Raw genomic sequence first — 11,877 nt, 5'->3', positions numbered from 1 at the left:
TTATAGAAACCTGTATGTGAGTGTTTTCTGTTAATCTTCCCAAATGTGGAGAAAATTGCAACATTTTCAAATTATCGTGCGAAAGCTTCCAGCTACAAAAGCCTGGTGTCATAGTGCAGTGTAATAGTTTTTCCATCCCACGTTACTTTCCCATATAAACACAGCGCTCAATTTAAAATAAGTCATACTTTTAAAACGCATCTCGAGAGCTCTTTTTCCCCATTCCACTGCCCGTGTCTCACCAGCCCTAAGAAACGTTACCCAAGCGTCATTATAGACCTTATTCAGAGCAGCACCATCCCAGACAGAACACAGTGTCGGCCCAGGTCCGGCCCACATCTGGTACACTTGGATTCTACACAGCCCAGATGTGGACCGGATCTGGGCCGAAACTATGTTGCTGTCTGGGAAGACCGGTATGAAAGCGAGGCTGTGAGGGACAGACTTAACGTGTTTGCAATGGCATCCACTATAAAAAGCTGTATAAAAGCTCCTAGATCTACTGAAAGTTATTGTTGCAGTGTTTCATTAGCAGAAAAAAAAAAAAAAAAAAAAAGCAATTTAAATAACAGCACAACCCACTGAAGAGATGTATGTCTATTCCTCACAGCCTCGCTTTCATTCCCGTTAAAATCAAAGCTGATGTAAAAAACTGGTCATTTCAGCTGCTGTGAATAACATCTATAGCAGGATTTCGAGTGAACTGTCGTTTCTGTCAACTGTTGTCAGTGGATTAAAATATTTATTCATCTAACCCTTACTGTCAAAGCAGGTTAAACATGTTGATATCTACACATCCGCTTTAATGAGACTGACATTTGAAGGAAACTGTAGAGTAACCTTCTGTGTTTGCTAGGCTAACAAATGCCTTGGCATTATAAGATGCAGCTCATCAGTGGTTATTATTTTGAAGAAATAATATTATTTTATAGTCATAAAATGTAACTGATTTTTCCACTCATTTCTGCAAACATAACCAAGGCCACATGGGCACTGAAATAGTAACTGGACAAATCTGTCCAACCTTATTTCTGTCTAAAATAAATCCTGTTTCACATTAAGAAAAGCATTGCATTGCAAAAGCTGAATACATTGCAGATGCCATTTCATGTTGTTGATGGTGTTCACCTTTTTACCACCTTTAGCCTATTATAAGTTAAGAGTTTACAATAACGTTACACAGCACTGCCAGTCTCATTATCTGTGTATGACACTGAAAACAAAGTTTCTTCATGTGAAATATGAACTGTTCTTCAGTGCTTTACTGTTTTTCCGCATATTACTGCCAAGTTGAATTGTTGGACTCCAGCATGTGTGACTCCAGCATGAGTCCACGGATAAACTCCTAAATTATTGACGTGTTGGACATTCATTTTATTGCACTGAATGTTCTCTCAAACTTTTTTTTTTTTTTTATTTGGAAAAGCATGTACCGATAAATCATTCACTTTAACTTCGAGAACATGCAAGTAAACAAAGTCAGTTTTGACATTGCCAGATCGGTGCATTTCTACACCCCGTAGTGATGATTAGTAATATCTGGATAGGTGTTTTCTACCAATCAGTGTTATGTTACAAATCAGCATTGCTACAAATCAGTGTTATGTTACAAATATTCAATGTTACAAATCAGCGTAATGTTACAAATTAGCAAGGTTACAAATCAGCATTGTTACAAATCAACATTGTTACAAATCATTGTTGTTACAAATCAACGTTTTTACAAATCAACGTTATGTTACAAATCAGCGTTGTTACAATTCATCATTGTTACAAATTAGCGTTATGTCACAAATCAGCGTTGTTACAAATCAGCGTAATGTTACAAATAATCATTGTTACAAATCATTGTTGTTACAAATCAACGTAATGTTACAAATTAGCATTGTTACAAATCAGCATTATGTTACAAATCAGCATTGTTACAAATCAGCATTATGTTACAAATCAGCATTGATACAAATCAACTTAATTTTACAAATTAGCGTAATGTTACAAATCAGCATTGTTACAAATCAGTGTTATGTTACAAATCAGCGTTGTTACAAATCAGTGTTGTTACAAATCAACTTAATTTTACAAATTAGCATTGTTACAAATCATCATTGTTAAAAATCAGCATTATGTTACAAATCAGCATTGTTACAAATCATTGTCGTTACAAATCAGCGTTGTTACAAATCAATGTTATGTTACAAATCAGCATTATGTTACAATTCATCATTGTTACAAATCAGCGTTGTTACAAATCAGCATTGATACAAATCAACTTAATTTTACAAATTAGCGTAATGTTACAAATTAGCATTGTTACAAATCAGTGTTGTTACAAATCAGCGTTGTTACAAATCAGTGTCGTTACAAATCAACGTTATGTTACAAATAATCATTGTTACAAATCAGCGTAATGTTACAAATCATCATTGTTACAAATCATCATAGCTACAAATCAGCGTTATGTTAAAAATCAGCGTCATATTACAAATCATTATTGTTACAAATCAGCATTATTGTTACAAATCAGCGTTATGTTACAAATCAATTTAATGTTACAAATTAGCGTAATGTTACAAATTTGCGTTGTTACAAATCAGCAGTTACAAATCAGCGTTATGTTACAAATCAATTTAATGTTACAAATTAGCGTAATGTTACAAATTTGCGTTGTTACAAATCAGCAGTTACAAATCAACGGTATGTTACAAATCAGCAGTTACAAATCAACGGTATGTTACAAATCAGCGATATGTTACAAATCAGCGTTGTTACAAAACAGCGTAATGTTACAAATTAGTGTTGTTATAAATCAAAATTGTTACAAATCAGCGCTATGTTACAAATCAGTGTTATGTTACAAATCATTATTGTTACAAATCAGCATTATGTTACAAATCAACTTAATGTTACAAATTAGCGTAATGTTACAAATCAGCATCGTAACAAATCAGCGTTATGTTACAAATCAGTGTTGTTACAAATCAGTGCTATGTTACAAATCAACATTATGTTACAAATCATCATTGTTACAAATCAACTTAATGTTACAAATTAGCGTAATGTTACAAATTAGCATTGTCACAAATCAGCGCTATGTTACAAATCAGTGTTGTTACAAATCAGTGTTGTTACAAATCAGCATTATGTTACAAATCATCATTGCTACAAATCAGTTATGATACAAATCAACTTAATGTTACAAATTAGCGTAATGTTACAAATTAGCTTTGTTACAATTTAGCATGGTTACAAATCAGTGTTATGTTACAAATCAGCGTTGTTTTCATCCCAATTAGAGAGCAAGTAAACCTATTGTTTTTTGTTGCTGTTGTTCTTTTGTTTTGTATTTGATCATGTATTCCTCCAGCACTGTTCAGAGTTCTGCAAACTCCGTATCTGTCGGAGATTTCCCGTAATGTATCCAGTCAGAAGTGGGCTGATCTCCAGCCAGAGTGTACACATGAGTCCAGCACTATCATCTGATCCGTGTGAATGTCTCGAATGCTCGTCGTCTTAAGACTTTCACCCGCTCAGCTGTCTCAAGCACGTCTGGAATGAAAGCACAGATAACTGAGACACGGCTCTGAGTGTGTGTGACGGGTTATTATTAACAACGCTGCTCTTTCCGCTCTTTCCTCTCTCTCTGTCTGAGTCTCTGCTGGAAGCCAGGAAAATCATCACGACTAATTGTTTGTGTTTTAACTGTACAGTGCTGTTCTTTAATTGAGCACTGTTCGCATATTTTCTGTATTGAAGACATGCTTCCCAGACAGCAACATAGTGTGGAATCCACGTGTACCAGATGTGGGCTTGACAATTATAGAACTTAACAATTATAGTGACATGTTTGCTAATGAAATAAACCAATTAAAAGCCTCTGCCCTTGCCGGAGCTCGTCGCCACAGTTGAACGCACAGTTATGCTCAATCACCACTTGACTTGATAATTTAACACTTGGTGTGTTTGATTGGAGTTGGAAATCTCTGCTTTAGGAACTCCAGCCTTTTGAGTTCTTTGTGAGCAAACGCAAAGTTTCTTAGGGGAACTCAAAACTTTAGCGAGAGAACACAAAATCATTACCAATATTTTTTTCCCCATCACCATGATCCTAGGGGCTTCATACTGATCAATTGTCTGTAAAAAGTAATTTGTATATTAGTACACCAATGGTTTCTATTATTAGATTGGTATTTGTTATATCATTTTATTTTGTTGTAGTAATCATAAACACGTCACAGCACAAAATAGTGTTAGCGATTCACTTTGTTATCATTATTTTCCTAAAGCGGCCAATACATTCACATGAAACAGCTTTGAAAATGAGGTGGGTATTCGTGTGTGTCTGTATTTTGCTCAGAGTGAAGCACACGCGCCCTGCACACGCTATCCTGATCCTCCAGACACCCAACACCTCGGACACACATCCCAGAGCCGGACACCCAACACTCCCTCCGGCACACGCGCTTCATTTATTAGGGAGAGTCTCTGCTGTCAGGGGTCAGTGAGACCTCAGGTCATCAGCAACATATGTGTGGCCTGTGGTCAGCTGGAGAAGAGCTGAGCAAAGAGAAGCTAAACACCACTACATGCAATATAATTCTACTCTTAGAATATAGCACGCCCTGGTGGATGATATAGGTAATGTGTGGAAGCCCAGTTTTGCCACATAAAAAAAATAAATAATTATGACATAAAATGGTGAGTCATTACAATTATGATATAAAATTGGTATTTGTTAAATTATTACTTAAGGTAAGTGCAAAAACATTGTTTTTTCATGCAATGGTCAATTTGAGATTTTGGGCTATTTGGCTTTTCCTAATGTGTTGTTTCTCAGACCTGTGGAAAGAAAGCATCAGAATATACTTTTAAGCGTTTATTTTATTTGACCTTTTCTGTTTATGTCTGTAGATTTCAAAGTACATTATATCTTTAAACCCGTTTTCTCAAAATGTTTGAGTTTTTCTCCTGCGCTGAGCCAGAAATATCTTACATACACCAGACTTTACAGTTTTATTCTTATCTATATTCTGAAGGTTTTTACGAAGGGGTTTGTTCATATGTAATTTAAAACATTTTATTCTTTTAAAAATGCATTGTTTTTTTCTGGCTGTTGAGACTATTTTCTGATTTATGGAGTGATAAAAAGAGATATAAAAATCCCTTCTGAAAAAACTTTTGACATATGTCAACAAAATAAAATATGAATTTTTAATCTGGCTTTATTCAATTTTCAGATTTCTTTAATGGACATTTATGCAAAGTACTGCTATAATATAATGCCTCATTTGCATATTTAAACTAAATATCAGAAAACTTGTACTACAAAAAATCTTAGCAATGCTTAATGTAATCAATCAGCTGGGGTAGTATGGTGGCTATTAGTTATTTACCCTATTCTCCTGGGGTGTCTTGCCTTAATTCATAATTATGACATAAATAATATGTCATAATTTCAAAAAGAGTTGACAGCCAATCAGAATCCATTTTACTTTAAAGCGCACATTGCAATTGTGCACTTTTTCTCTGCACATGCGCAGTAGAATTTTCTTTTCTTTACGAGGTGAAACTATTATTATTATTGTCAAGGACAAAACCATATCAACATTCAACATAAAAAATGATCGAATTTACTGTCTGTCAGATGTGATTTTGATGTGTACTAACGTATTTCCAAAGTCAGATATCATGTGTCACTATAGGACTACACCTAAAACACACAATTACATATTACAAAAAAAACATTTTATTACATAATCTTTATTTAAATGTTAAAATATACAGATACACAAATATATACGAAACATGCATGAATATATATATATATATATATGTGTGTGTGTGTGTGTGTGTGTCAAAGCAACATGTTCTATGAAAAGATTTAACATTTATAAAGAGTGGGAAGATACAGACTAAAATATGTCTGATGCTCACTGAAGAGTGACTAATGGCAAAGTAACACAGACTGCAATTCATGGAAAATTACAAAACTTTGGAAATGTTACAAAACATGCTATTTACAGAAAAAGTTTCGACAGGCGTTTAATTTCAGTGCGTAGATTCTGTAACTTACCACACACACGCGCCAAACCGCAGTCTTACAAAGAATAGATACAATGATGTAAATAACCAGCATGGACTTTTTTTGTTGTTTTTAGTCTGTGGTATTGGCACATCTGACCACAACTTCCTACAGACGGCCAACAGCGAAGGAGAAATAAATGACTTAACTAGTGCAATGCTCCTGATGTGACGCATTTAAATCACTATTATAAACATCTGAGTAAAAGCTGCAGTAAATGGATGACTAAGTAACCGTTTACAGCTTCATTTTCAATCCATTTGACGGCTCCTGGATCATTTGATCGAGCTGTAAATCACCTTCACAGCACCGCGTCTGTGGATCAACATAATCAGAGATAAAGTGTGAATGAGCATTTATAGATCCACCAAAAGTACTGCAGGAGTCCATCAAAGTCCTCAGTATGAGAACCAGATCAAGTAAGTTATGTAACATAAAAATAAGTTTCAAAGTCAAATGAGCAAATGTGTTTGAAACCTATTTTGTTTCTCACCTCGCAGCAGGGTCATGATGGAGCGTCCTCAGATTTTCATAATTGGCTTCATTTTCCCCGTTATGTTGGACAGTTGCGTACTTGATCTTCTCAGAATCTGTGGATTCAGTGTTTCCTGCCGGCTGATCTGTTCTGGCTCTGCTGGGTGAAACTCTGGCATACAGATCGTTATCATTGTGGTTTCTGTCCGAGCTGGAAGGCTGTTGAACCTGGAGAAAGACATCAAAACCTTTCAGAAAATTGAACTATTAACTATAATTCATCTACAATGATTTCTGTACACTTTAGCATTTTCTTAATGATTTCTCATTGGTTACATACTGGTGTCACATACAATACAATTATAAATATATTTTATATCACAGCAGAAAATAACTGATTCTTAATTATTATTCTTATTTTTAGACAGAAACAGATGCATAACTCGCTGTTCTGACCTGATTCTGCTTGACGTCCGACACTCCACCACACTTTCTCTTCCTGTAGCAGAGATAATCATGTAAACACACACACACACACAATAGTAATTATTAGTAATTACCCCAATGTGTATTATTAAACAAAAGATCTCACCTCTTGAACATGATGATGCAGACAAGAAGTAAAACTGCACATCCGACTGCGATGACAATAACTGTGATAAGCCCACCTGAAGAAGACCCTGGAAAAATAATGAATACTTATGCTCTCACATCTGAATTTTTTTTTTTTTTTATCATTGACAGCGTTTATTGGATGCAGAAATCAGAAAATGTTCGGTGTTGCCTTGCATTAAAAATATATTACACAAGCCAGTGTATTCTGGCATGCCTTTGGATGACGAAATAAATTAATAAAACTAACATTTTTATGCACTTGAAAAAAATGTATAGAAAATGTTAGTATTTAAATTTCAATTCATTAAGTGAAATTAATTGCTTAAACTATTATGCACAAGTTAGTTTTACTTTGAAGTTACATTGTTGATATTTGAATTTTGATGTTGTCTCAGAGAGCAGCAATTTTCTCCTACAGATCCAATCTCTATATTATGTCATGTCACAACCATAGACTATAAAACAATGGACGAAGTGTCCGTGACGTCACCTGTAGTTTTCTGAAGAGCATTTTTGAAGCTCAAAGTGGGCGGAGCAATAACCGAAAATGTGCAGCCAGGCGGATTAGCTGAGGTGAGTGATGCTAACTGTGACATCAGCGGCAATCCACCTGTCACTCAAGTGGCCACGCCCCTAATTATGCAGAACTTTAAGGCTTAATATAATTTAAACGGATGAGTTATAAAAAAATTCACCCCCCTCACAGTTGTCATGAAGGGCAAAATTAGATATATAGACCAAACCCACTTCTTGCACCAGACGGTAAATCAGATTTTTTATCTGATGTAAAGTTGGGCATTTTAACATGGGGGTCTATGGGATTGACTCTCTTTTGGAGCCTGTCTCTAGTGGCCAGTCGATGAACTGCAGTGATTTAAGTGTGAGACCGGAAGGTTACAGCTTGGTCACAACCAGCACATCTGCTGGTCAAAACTTGTACCATCATTTTTTTTTTCTCAAAAATTCTCCTCAAATATTTAAATGATTTTACCTTTAACATTGACAGTGACAGTGACAGTGACAGTTACAGCGTCTGATCTCTGAGATCCATGTTGATTGTGAGCCTGACAGTAGAAGCGTCCACTCTGTAGTGCACTGAAACTCTGTCCAGATCCAACAGCTGAGGTTTCATTCTCCTTAAACCAGCTGAAGTTCAGAGCAGGAGGGTTTGAGTCACTGATGCAGTTCAGAGTCACTGAATCTCCCTCCACTATTACACCAGATCCACTGATCAACACTGAGACGTTTCTGGGAGGATCTGTCGTGAAAAAGGCAAAATTATTAATCTACAAAATAAATTTCACAGCCCGATCTCATGAGAAATAGTAAGAATTTTATGATGTGATTCGTAAAAAAAAAAAGGATTTGCAATAAAAATAAGCAGGAACCTGCACCCATGAGCAGGTCATACAAAAACGTAGAAATGAGACTACCAATTCATGTAAACTTGTATTCACATATTCTCCAAAATGTAAGATAGTTACGAATTGTCATGAGACTGTTGGATCACAGATGTTTAGCGGAGGTCTTGTCAAAATATATAAAAAAAACTCACACATGATGTTTAAAGTCACAGCATCAGAGTATTTCTCTCCATGTTCATTGATGGACTTGCACTTGTATTCTCCACTGTCATCAGAGCTGATCTTTGAGATGCTGTAGATTCTTCCAGATCCTACAATCGTTCCTCCTTTAATCCAGCTGATTTCTGCAGGAGGGTTTGAGTCACTGATGCAGTTCAGAGTCACTGAATCTCCCTCCACTATTACACCAGATGGACTGATGGACACTGAGACGCTCCTGGGAGGATCTAGAAATGAAAATCAAAAATTGCATAAAATAAACTAAGCAACTTTGTCTTTGATCACAGGCTACAGTATATTTAGAAAATGTGGTGTCAACATCAATAACAACAACTCAGGATCCTCTGTTTTCACAACATTGCATTTTGGTTGCTGTTAGGTTACACACTCAATTTTGCAAAACATTTTGTTTTTTTATTACAAAATAAGAAAAATGAATATTTTTTTTATTTTGTAATACAAATTTACAAAAAGCATCCCCTCTGTAAAACCAACATCCCCATTAGATTAACAGTGTTGTATATTATGTAAGACTTATGTAAATAAAATTTTAAAATTCTCTATATGATAATTAACAAAATATCAATAACAGCGATTGACCAATCAGAACCCAATATTGAGCACAGACAAGCAAGCTTTCACCATTTTTCACATTAGAAAGAATAACGAACATAGCTGAAGTGCATTGACACCGTAAGGGATTCATGAGTACAAACTTACAATTAAGTCAGATTGAGTAAATGGTACGCGTATTTGGCGTGCTGTCCATATTCCTGGCTGTGAAAGGAACCAGCCAAGAGTGAGGAGTCGGGATGCTGAAAACTGTAGAGGAATGTAGGTGAGTCGACAGTGGGCATATAGGCCTCTCTCTCTTCTCATGACACGTTGATTGGATAAATTATTTGAACGGGCTCCTCCTGAACTTTGTTAATGAAACATAATTTCACGAGTTAACACTTACAAATAATTTAGATAGAGTACATATTTGGGCATGTTGTCTGAGGGAAGTGTTCCGGGCTCAGTATTTGGCCTGAACCCAGAGTAAAAGTTGCAAACCAATGCAGGACAGCCGCCAGAAAAATATGTTGATAACCCCATCATCAACTTGTGGAGTGCAAAGCTGATGGTGTGCCAATCGTAGAGAGGGGGTTAGTTGCTGGATGGGAAAGGACTTCTTGCATTGGACGGGAGTTTGGATGTTGTGGCATCATTGTTGGGCCGACACTATGTTGCTGTCTGGGTGAGCTCCTGTGGCAGCAGAGGAGATGATAGTTCTACAGCAGTGGAAATAACTTGTTTTTCCAATTTGCTTTCAAACTATTCAATGAGCCAGTTGGACGGAGAAATGGAGCTCCTGCGGGAGCGGAGTAGATGACACTGCTGCGTCAGTGAAAACTAGCTTGTTTTTCAACTTGTTTTCCAAGTGTCCAATGAGTAAGTGGAATACAGCAGGAGCGGAAGAGATAACACTGCTGCGACAGTGCAAGCATGCTGAGCAAAGAAAAATTGGGAAAAAGCAGGTTGAATATGAAGTGGAAAGACCTAAAACACTTCCATGCGGTTAAATATGATTGGAGGGTTCTAGGGGAGACGGCTTGAAGAATGGAATTGAGAGAGTCGTCAAGGAGGGGTTTCAGTGGGTGGTTTACGGGAATATCAGCTGGGATTATCAGTTGGGATTGGGTCTGCTTCAGGTGCCAGTAGCCTGAATTTCTGTGAGGATCTGTGCTCTGATGTTGCTGGCAACAGGGGGGTGGTTCCAATGATGTAGCATTCAGTGGGATGGGCATCGGCGTTGCAGAGAACAGAGTGAAAGGAGATTTAGCTTGGGGGAGGGAGAGTGTTCGGAGAAAAGAAGGCCGGACCGAGGCCGCTTGTGGAGGCAAACTTTCGCTTGGGTTGACCCCTGGAGCCTGGAGAGGAACGAGGAGAGTAGAAAAAGAGGGAATCTGGGGAGGACAATATGGCGTCTAGCTAGTGAAAGGGTTTGATAGTAGGGCTGAAGGCCATGGAGAAGGGAGAGGGTTAAAGCCGGTGAAAGGAAAAGTGTCTAAAACCCAAAACTGTACATTTCTGTACTGCCGGGATTGTTGGATGGGCCGAGGTGTAGGAGGATCCTGAAGATGATGGTGGGTGTCTTGATGATGGAGGAGAGGGTCCAGGAGCCATGGTGCCCAGGAGTACGGGAAGCCATAATTCTGTGCTAATTATCAAGTTAAGTCACATTTATTTATATAGCACTTTTTACAATACAAATTGTTTCAAAGCAGTTTTACAGAGATAACAGGAAAATAATGCAAACAAGTTTGTTTCCAGAAGAAAATAGCGTCACAGTCCAGCTTAAGGAAGGTCAGTGAGGGTTCATTTTTGTTGTAAAAAAAGTTATTAATTTAGTTCATTTATATATATAGCCACTCTGGAGAAAACGTTAAAATGTTAAATTTAATGTCCCCAACTAAGCAAGCCAAGCCAATGGCAACAAAGGTGAAAAAGGTGAAAAAGGCGACAGTGTCGAGAAACCAAAACTCCATCAAGACAGAATGGAGAAATAGTCCTCCTCTGGCCAACGAACCAGCAATGCATGATTATGATTCAGGCAACATTATAGATCAGAAGTCAGATTGGTTTGGAACAATCAGAATATTATGCATTTCCATCTGGTTGAAACATTTTCTCATTTCAAGTCATACCAATAGCCAAGATTGGATTTTTCATGAAATAATAAGAGTAAATAATAAATAACATTAAATAATAATATATATATTTTTTTTAACCAAATCAATTGCCAACACGAGTTGTATGGGTTCATTTAGGAATACTTTTGCATTTTTGTTTAAAGCTTTTAATGATTCCCTGCCATGAAATTATGCATTTATTTAGAATTTCTCAGTTTGTGGTCTGAAGAAAGAAAGCAGCTAATATGGCATTAGAACAACACTAGTAAATAATGACTTTTCACTTGTCATTATTTACTAGTGTTGTATGGTGAACTCCCTGTAATGACTAATTACCAACATGAAATCAATCAGGAGGTGTTTCAATTGAACCATTTCTCACACTATGCATGTGTGATGCTGCTCATCTGAAAGCTCACACACAACAGACCAAGCTGTTCATCCAGAGGCT

Source organism: Squalius cephalus, assembly GCF_949319135.1.
Source record: "Squalius cephalus genome assembly, chromosome: 2".
NCBI classification, from domain to species: domain Eukaryota; kingdom Metazoa; phylum Chordata; class Actinopteri; order Cypriniformes; family Leuciscidae; genus Squalius; species Squalius cephalus.
This window is presented reverse-complemented; position numbering follows the sequence as displayed.